The sequence below is a fragment of the Aethina tumida genome, chromosome 5 (assembly GCF_024364675.1).
Source record: "Aethina tumida isolate Nest 87 chromosome 5, icAetTumi1.1, whole genome shotgun sequence".
Taxonomy (NCBI): domain Eukaryota; kingdom Metazoa; phylum Arthropoda; class Insecta; order Coleoptera; family Nitidulidae; genus Aethina; species Aethina tumida.
In genome coordinates, this window is record NC_065439.1 from 12,561,698 (window position 1) to 12,570,129 (window position 8,432).

An 8,432-nucleotide genomic window follows, 5' to 3' on the forward strand; every position below is an offset into this window, starting at 1 on the left:
GTTATTTATCTGCAACATTAACTTGTTGTTAGTCATAGAAAATAGGAATAAATTCAGTACGCCCTGCGTAAATTTTAAGTTCCTTATACGTCCACTGCGAGGGTCGACGGCACCGTTGCCGACCTCCGTGATTTTCAAACGGAATCGTCATTCGAAGCCGATAAGAAACGGAAACGAAGTGGTAAGGTTCGATGGTTGACCGGCAACAGGGCTACAGTCTTAAGTAAGGCAAAACAGTTGCCCGACTGATGAATCACATCGCTCATAAATTATGATTCAACATATCGTACATGAGTAGAAGTGATGTTATTTAGCCTACATCTTTTTATTTCCTTTTGATCTTGTTCTGTACGGGAGGGACTTAAATGCCAACAGATTTACATTCTTCGGACGTGTGGTACGGGTTTTCGGTATATTTTAACTTCGACAACTCCGACCGACACGATCATTTTTTTCTTTTGGATGGCTAAGTTTCCGACGCGCCATCTTGGATTTGAAGCTCCATTAACGTTCCATTATTTTCTATTCGACATGAAGAAACACCATTTATTCTTGGTGCTGTATATATCCAGGTTGGTAAGTCGCAGGTGCACCATCGAACTGTCATATAATTCAAGGTGTGGTAAACTGAAACTGCGAGCCCGAGCGTGGATGTCATTGTCCTGGTGTGTGTGTGAGCGCACATATTTATTGCTCACCGTGTACTTCAAATTTACATGTGTACGTACATCTGGCCGCTTCCATCCGCGGAAATTGTATCAGTGATTTTTTAACTACGTTTTTTTTTGTCATCTGACGGTGATTGATAACTTGAGACCAGAATTTTTTTTTTCAGCCTACATGTGTGAATGTTTGTCTTAATTGTGTCGGTTTTGGTTTAATCAAAACGGTGTTGTTACAAAACTGAATCACACCATACAATGTAAGGAGTCGATAATCAATAATTTATTGTGTTTACATTGTCGGGATTTAGAATTTATGAGTGTTTTATTTATTTTTATGGCGCGACTATCAATAAATGTTTTCATAATCTCAAATCGAAGAACATATTTTATTAACACTTCCAAACAACATTACACAACTTTGGTTTCAATAATAGGGACACTTCAATAACAGCTACTTAATACAAGATGGCAGCACTTTCCAATATTCACCGTATAAAACTTTTTGACATTGATGTATTTATAGTTGCCTATTATTTATAAAAATATAACAAAAGTCTTAAATTAGAATAGAAATAAAATAAATAAATAAATGGAGAACCGTGACAACAAAACATTTAGAATAAAACAAAACTTAAAATTCTCAAAATTGTAGAGTTTACATGTGTGAATGTTGATCTTAATTTAGTTAATTTTCAATTAATCAAAATGTTAAAATGGTCTGTATAAAAAATGGCACAAAAAAACAAAAATTAATTAGAAGCTTTTAAAAAATAGCTGCAACTGAAAAACATTTAGAATAAAACAAAATCAAAGTTCATCATATTTAGCCTTAAAACATGGGTTATTTTATACTTAATTAAAATGATGTTATAAAACTGAATCACACGTATTTTACCATTTGTGAACAATATTACACAAGTTTCTATAAATTCTTTACACTTCAATTAAAACTACTCGATATCAGACGATGGAACCACTATTCATGATATAACCCTTGTATATTTGGTTGCCTATTCTGTGTGAAAATTGTCAAAACTTTGAGAGAGAGGGTGAGATTTTAGAAAAAGTATAAGATGGTAGAGAAAAATATGAGCAAACAATTTTACATTACATGTTTTAATAAATTTCTAACATTTCATATAAGGTTACTCGATACCAGAAGACAGGACACGTCATCATTCATATTACAAAGCTTATTAAGAAAAAATTATCTGCAGTTACCTATTCTGTGTAAAAAATGTCATAAAACTTACAAATTGCTTTTAAGAAAACTTGCAACTATAAAATGTTAATGATATGTTCTACTTAAAAGTAGAAGAAAACGAATAAGATGCTAAATAAAATAAAACAAAACTTTAGTGTCCATAAGTCTAATAGTTGGATTACTTTCCACACAACAAATTTCTAACATTTAAATTAGTACTACTCGATACCAGATGGCAGGACTCCCTGGTATTTGAGATATAAAGCTATGTTAACATAAATGTATTTGGAGTTGCCTATTACCTAAAAAATGTTACAAAACTTACAATTAATTTAGCTATAAAATGTCAAGCATATTTTCTAATTAGAAGTTTGAGAAATTGGTAATATTTCAGAAATGGTCTGTTTAGAAGATTTTATACCGCATAGTTGCCAGATTTTAGTTTTAATAAAATATGTAGAGAAAAACGTTATTAAAAAATCTATATATAATTTATTTTGTTTTTCATGTATGACTTTTGTTATTTAGGTGGTTGAATTCTAAAAAAGATAAAATTTTGCTAATTCTACTTTATTAATTAATTTTTTATTTACTCTATATTTCTTTGATAGTTTAATTAAAATTTCATTATTAAATAATTTTAGAAAATATTTAATAATTAGGAAAATTTATAAAGGGGAATAATTTTTATAAAAAATATAATTCGAATAAGTATATTAAAATATTACATTAATATAACATTAACAAAAAAATATGTTTATATATTTTATAATAAAAACACAAGACAATAAAAACAAAAACAAATCTATTCCAGTGGATATTGCTCCCTTATACAATTTAAAGTGCTCATAAACACATTGCGACTTATATTATATTAATTTAATACGTTTTATTAATATTTCTGTTTATAATTGAAAGAAAATTGAATGGAATTACATGTTTTTAAATTTAAAAAAGAATAAAAATACATACGATTATCTATATAGTAAAATAAATTACGATTGTACCAAAAATAATGGTAATAATAAAATTGTAATGTTTTAGAAATACAGCACCCAAATAATCTATAAAGTAAAATAACTTAAAAAATGACTACCATTAAATTTAAAATGATATTACTAAAGTAATAAAAATATAATAAAATATACTATATGAGCATACCAATAAATTAAGAATGTAGTTACCAGAAGAATATGAATAATACATTGTTTTTAGAAACTACGGGAATATAACCTACAAGAAGAATACACTATTTTAACAATAATTCAGTCACAAAGAACACAAAACTTTTACAAAGAACAATTCGAATATTTTCACTGTTACAAAGCGACAACACTGTACTGATTACCGAGAAAACAAATGAGATGCTACTAAAAAACAAGTACAATAAAATAAAATTTCATAAGTTTGAAGTCTAATAGTTGATGTTACATAACTGATTCACATATATTTTTTTAACACACATATTTTAATAAATTGATGACACTTCAATTAAAGCTACTCAATAACAGATGGCAGGACTTCCCAGCATTCGAGATATAAAGCTTGTTAACACAGACGTATCCGTAGTTGCCTATTTTGTATAAAAAATACCTAATAAAACTTACAAATTGCTTTTAAATTAACCATAAAATTTCCATGTTATAACCAGATTAGAAGTTCGGGAATGCGAAGAACAGCGACACAAAAACGTTTAGCATAAAACAAAAGTTAAAATTCAAAGCGGTCGGTATCGCAGCTCTTTTGAGCCCGCCGTTGAAACAAAAACCGCAGCGAGCGATTGCCAAGTCCGGAAAAAGAGGCGAATCCGCAATCGAAAAAACGATCAATCATTCCGAGCACAGGAGTAGTGCGTTTTTCTGAAACGAAAACTATTAAATTTGCCCATTCCACCGACAAAGATAATTTTATCGGTTCACGATGTTAAGAAGCTCGGGGAAATTAAATTAATTGTTCGGATGTTGTAAAGTCGGATGAATTTATTTGAATTTAATTTAGCGGCTAATTGCAGGGCGGTATTCGGTGAATTTCCACGCGTTATTTATTGCGCATAAGGAAATTGATGGTCGTTAATTAGAAAATTCCGATCGTTGCTAAATATGGCGATGGACTTGTGCGGTGACTTCTAGTAAAATTTTGAGCGTGTCAATATCGATGGCACAAAAAAAGGCACATGAACAGATAGATAAATGACTTGTGTAAATTCTTGTGTAGGTGTCCACAACATTCCGACGGAAAAAAAATCTGTCCGCATTATAATAAATCACTTAATTAATTTACAATGATAAATTGCTATTTAATAAATGTAGTATGTAAATGTAGGAGAACTCTATTGTAAGTGGCAAAATTGTTAGAAAATGATAAAACAATTAAAATTTATAATGTATGCGAATAATAATCTGATGGGCAAGTCCTGATCAACAATTTTAATTTATGCGACATTTGTGCTTCGGATTGATTTTATTTTAAACAAATAGATTTACATTAGCTGATTTATAAATATTCAGGACGTGTACAAATGCCTATTTTATGTTTATTTCAACCTTACAAGCCCGATAATTAATACTGGCTAATATCTCTAGATTGTAATCGACCCACGACACTGCAATTGATCACGCAAAAACGAAATCTTCGCTCATTACTTAACTGGGAAACACTGATTAAGTTGTTTTGTACAAGTGCCATAAATTATCAATATTTTCTCGCTGTGTATCAAAAAATGCACTCGTGTTTATTCGTATAAAATCCAATTAATTACGTTGGAGGTTTGTGCGTTGATTTAGGTGAGCAAAACGCGGAGCGAGGGTAACCCTCGGTTAATTGCGGTGCGTTTTATTGCTCGCATCTAGTTATTAACGACAAACATATTGTTTGTGGATAGAGAACAGGTTGAAACAACAACTGGAATGAACTAGGTACTTGTTATTCGTATCGCATGCGACTCGCAGGCAGGAGAGATGTTTCCATTGAAAAAATCCGTAATATACGATGCGACCGATCGAAACGGATACGAGTGACAGATGAATGAAACTTTTATAGACAAAAACTATTTAGCCATTCACTATGAATTATTGTGATATTTAGCCGGATTCATTCTTAAAACGCACGGAATGGTCATTAGTTACATATACGGTTCGCGCCGTCCGATTGGCAATTACCGATGGGTTTTTAAACCGTCGGGAATGCCGATTCAATGGTTATTCTTATTGTTTCCTAACACACATACTATTCTCGTTTACTCGTTTGTCGCAGACACTCACTCTTGCATCCATCCAATTTTATACTACGTGATTCCACACTAATGACACATGTAAGAAAATATTTCATTGAATATAAGATAATTAACATTTCCAACTGTAATTTTATCCATTTCTGTCCACTTAATTTAATATTATAAATTGGTGACATTACGAAAGATTCTCAATTACTGTTATGTGGAATTTACCTCTATATTAAACTAAAAACTTTATTTTTTATTACAAAAGTACTGTATTATAAATACAAATAGGCAACTACAAGTACTTCCGTACAACATGGTTGCCTAGGACAAATGACGATTGTTGCGCCACCTTTCAATGATCATGATGTATTTTATTTAGATTACTAATGAAATTAATGATGTCATTAAAGTATAAAAAAGTAATCAATTTATTGTCCGAAATATTGTGTTTGATGGAAATTATACTGCGTAATTCCATATAAATTGCAACATATACAAGAAAATATAAAAAAAACTATAATTTAATATTATGAAAGATTGTAAATTATTATTATTTAAAATTCATCATTAACTAAAAGCTTATTTTTATTATTACAAAAGAACTGATATTATACTTGCATATTGAATGGTTTCCTGTGACAAATATCGCATGTCACGCCATCTTTTAATGATCAATTCTGCTTAATTAATTAAACCAATAATTATAAAAGAAATACTACAGAATAATCAATTTATACTTATAAAATATTGATCACTAATGAAATTTATGCTACGTAATATCATGAAAATGTCATACAAAAAATATTTCATCGAATATAAGAAAATTGTAAGTAAAGATTAAATATATAGAATAAAAATAGGGTATTTAATTTTTAGTACTTGATTTATTTGTGTATATTTTAACAATTGTATAAAGCTCTATTTGTTATTTGAGTTTTTATACTCTTCCTCACTACACTATTTAATATTTTCCTACATAGTATTTAAAATATTTTTTGGGTTAAAGATTATACATTCGTAATGCGTTTGAAGAAGTTTAACAATTTTTCATCAGTTTAAAAGTGGTTATAAATATATTAAAGATGAAAACGTCAAGGTATGCATGACCTGTAACCTGTATGAGCTAACAAATTAAGCATTGTCTAGTGCCAAATCATAATGCCAAATGTTTAGAAACTGGCTAGACTTAACCACTAGAGAGAGGCTTCATAAAAAAGTTGGGTAAATTAATTCCACATAATTAAATGAGGATAACAAAATTAGGTGTTTAATAATTGTCAATTTTCCTCCCGTTGTAGGTCAACCTGGAAGAGACGCTGTTAAACACAAGCCTTAACCCTTTTATGTTGGACTGTGTCTATTCAAATGTCTACTAATCGGAAATTGACTAAGTATAGAATAAACATACTCAAACACTACCTTTCTGAGGCAATATAAAAAGTGTTCTACTTCTTCATGATAATACAAGACTACATTTGCTACCTCCACGTGACTATTTTTATCATTTAATTTTAAAAAAATTCATGTTAATAATTAGGAAATTTAATTTAAGAAATTAATGATTTTATTTACCAGAATATTTTTTAAAAGAGAATTATTGTATTTTTAATATAGGGTAGGCAACCACTAATATTGGCGTGTCGCATGATTGTCTAAGACAAATATTAAATATGGCGCCACCTTTTAATGATCAAATACAATTTATTTATACTCATTAAATTAAAAACAACTGAAACCAATAATAACAAAAAATATTTCATCAAATATAAGAAAACTGTAAGTAAATATTAAATATATAGAATAAAAATAGGGTAATATACATTTTTTAGTTCTTGATTTAATTGCATATATTTTAACAATTGTATAAAGCTCTATGTGTTATTTGAGTTTCTATACTCTTATTCACTGTGCGATTAAATATTTTCCTACTTAGTATTTAAAATATTTTTTGGGTTAAAAATTAGAATTAAAATTAGATTCGTAATGCGTTTGAAGAAGATGCTGTGAAGTGTCACAATTTTTCATCAGTTTAAAAGTGGAATAAATATATTGTATGAGCTAACAAATTAAGCATTGTCTAGTGCCAAATCATGATGCAAAATGTTTGGAAACTGGCTAGTTATTAAACTGCTATGATTTAACCAATAGAAAAAGGCTTGGATGTTGAATTAATTAATTCCACATAATTAAATGAGGATAACAAAATTAGGTGTTTAATAATAGTCAATTGTCCTCTCGTAGAAAAAGGTCAACCTGGATGAAACTTTGTTAAAAACAAGTCTTAACCCTTTTATGTTGGACTGTGCGTAAATGCACTAACTAGAAACTGACAAAGTATATGATAAACTCATTCTTTTCGAAGCAATATAAAAAGTGTTCTACTTCTTCATTATAATACAAGACTACATGTGCACCTTATTCAAACATTCCTCCATGTGGCTATTTTTATCATTAGCCAATTTTTTAAATAGTAAACAGATTATTTCTGAAAAAGAGATCAAAATTGAGGTTGGTCTTATAGTTGTTTTGTTAAATAAAAGATATTTTAAAGAAATTCGTATTAAAGTTAAACATTTAAGTAATTTATATTTATTGGTACGAAATAGTTAATCTTAATACTATACTATAAATCCATCTCTAATTTGATGTAATATTATAAACTGATTAATATTACATTAGAAATTAATGCTTTTATTTACCACATTAATTTTTAAAAGAGAATTAATGTATTTTTAATAAAGATAGGCAACTACAAATATTCACATATCGTATGGTTGTCTAAGATAAATAATAAACATGGCGCCACCTTTTAATGATCAAATGCATTCTATTTATACATATTAGGTTAAAATCAACTGACAAGTAATACTGATTGAAAATTAATTAATTAAAACAATAATGAATGCAAAATCGTAAAATATTGTTTCAGAAATTTATCTCGTTATTAAACGTACAAATCACATACGGAACGCCAATTAAATAAATTAATGTTGAAAATATACGTAAATTCTTAAATGAATTTTTGCAATTCAAGGAATTTATCGAGGCAGGCAAAAAGAGAAAAGTTCAGATTATCATTCGTTCATATCACACCGTGTCCGAATGTAATAATCGATCTGCCGCTTAAGAATGCATTTAAAAACCGGATCCTCTCATTAAGACCGGTGGCTAATTAACGATATATTGAGATCGGATTACGGAGCCCGCGATAGCGTACAACCGAGCATCGCACGCCCGTACTTGGAAAACGCAATGTATTCGGATTTTTTATCGCGGCTGTTATTACATAAATCTTGCGGTGGTTGTTTTCCTTTTTTTATTTCGGTTTCGTTTTGTTTGCTTT